The sequence below is a fragment of the Penaeus monodon genome, chromosome 20 (assembly GCF_015228065.2).
Source record: "Penaeus monodon isolate SGIC_2016 chromosome 20, NSTDA_Pmon_1, whole genome shotgun sequence".
NCBI classification, from domain to species: Eukaryota; Metazoa; Arthropoda; class Malacostraca; order Decapoda; family Penaeidae; genus Penaeus; species Penaeus monodon.
In genome coordinates, this window is record NC_051405.1 from 18,252,072 (window position 1) to 18,254,069 (window position 1,998).

The 1,998-nt window shown below is 35.3% G+C and overlaps 1 pseudogene; it reads left to right on the forward strand.

Moving 5' to 3' along the window:
- The window catches only part of LOC119585927, a 7,715-nt pseudogene extending 6,476 nt beyond the window's left edge, over positions 1-1,239 (forward strand).
- Positions 1,240-1,998: the final 759 nt, after the last annotated feature.

The following is a 1,998-nucleotide window of genomic DNA, read 5'->3' on the forward strand; positions in this document are numbered from 1 at the left end:
CTAGAAAATATAGGAATAAATAAATAATGTTATAAATCATTTTATGCTACTCTTGGCTTACAAAACCTGGCTCCAAGTCCATGCTTAATAATGATTTTGGAAGATCAATATGAAGGTATTCATTGTAACAGAGCCACAAAAGACGGACACAGCTGAGACAAGATATAACTGGCTGGTCGCAGCGTTGTTGGCCATGCTCATGCTCGTTGGTATGTGCAACGTCTTCCTCTACAGACAGCTCTTCTACCTCGAGGACTTGGCCAGCAACCAGCAGTTCTCCGATGGAATTCCAGATATTAGGCAAGTGTTGCTATTTCCTTGAAATTGGCAAGAACAAAGGGGTATACAGCCAAACGTACTTCATAGTTTGGAAGGTCTTTGATCAATTATTACACCAAGTTATCATGTGGTAAGAAAAAATAATTCATTACCTACATCTGCTATAGTGTACTTTCATTTTTCTTTTCTTTTTTTGGAAGACCTTTATAAAAATTTTTTTGTCCCGAGTAGGTACTTGGTCGAGGATGGATCATGGGACAGTGTGGCTAGCATTTTGAAGCGTCAGGACCAAATGCATGCGAAACAGATGGCGAAATGGAGTCATGTCATCAACGAAGCTTCACAGCAGCTTGAACAGGTAAGATCCTGTATAATGCCACCTACCGTCAAAATAGTTTTAAGAGATTGCTTTTAGTATAGCAAAATTTCAGTGTCAAACCATGAATGAGCCATTTTCAGGGTCACAGACAGTAGTTAAAAGATGATGGTTGTTAAAACCTGATATGAAAGACCAGACCTAAAATGAAATTTCATTTACATTGTAAGTGTATCTATTAAAAAATAAACACAAAAAGATAATGAACACTAATGTTTATGTCCTGTTCTTTTCAACAGGTTCAAGAATCACTGCGAGATATTGCAAAAAACATTCCACAGCACCAGAAAACGCTCATAGCTTCTCTAATACAAGACAGTGAAGCCACATGCAGGACATCATGGCAGAGAGAAAATTCAGAGGAGAAAGTCAGTTTTGAGAAAGTTTCAGAGCAGAACATAATAGCAGATAAAGCTCCAGGTTACACCATGGCAAAGAGAACTTCAGAGGAAGACACTGTAGTAGAGAAAACTCTAGATATAGATATCAGGAAAGAGAAAAGTGCAAAGGACATCTTTAGAAAGAAAGAAGAGGCTGAGAGCAAGGCCAAATTGATAGCTGAAAGGCGATCGATCAAGCAATGACTTCAAGTGAGGCATGGGTCTAACGGACGTATTTGCTGATGATGATACTGGAGCAGGTCCTTTTCAACAACTTAAATACACTTTTAAAGCAGAACATTTGTGTTTAAAAATTCTTTTTAATTAAAATAGTTATGATCCCTTTTTTACGATAGTTTAAGTTAAATATTTTTTATGATGGTCTTCCACAGAAAACTGTTTGTTTATAATCATTTTAATTACTTATAGAGAAACAGTCTTTTGTGTGGTATATGTACAAATTTCTTCCAAACATTATAACTGTGTCGTGATATTGTACAAAGAAAATGTATCCACGATGTTTCTTAATAAAAAGTAAATATTAACAAACAAAACAAATGTAGTTGAAAATAATGTTTTAATTTAAAGCCTAAAAGTGATTTTAAATTTAAAACTATGAAAGTATTCCTGGAGAGAAAAAGGAGGGAGGGAGGGGGTGGAATAGAAAAAGAAAGACAAATTTGCATGACATTCCTCATCATTTTCAAGGTACTTGAGAATGAAAATAATGCTGAGGGTGCATAAACTCTGCCAACTATATTTTACAGGAAAACGGTTGTTCTAGGCACAATAATTGAAATGTGTGATTCGGTGAAACTTATAGGAGCAAATCATATATAATAATTTTACAAATTTACCATCCAAAGATAGTGAGAAAAGAAAACCCGGGAGAGGGAGAGAGGGAAAGGAAATTAAAAATTGTGATATAGAGATAGTAAATTAAGAGAGAGAAAGAGGATTGTT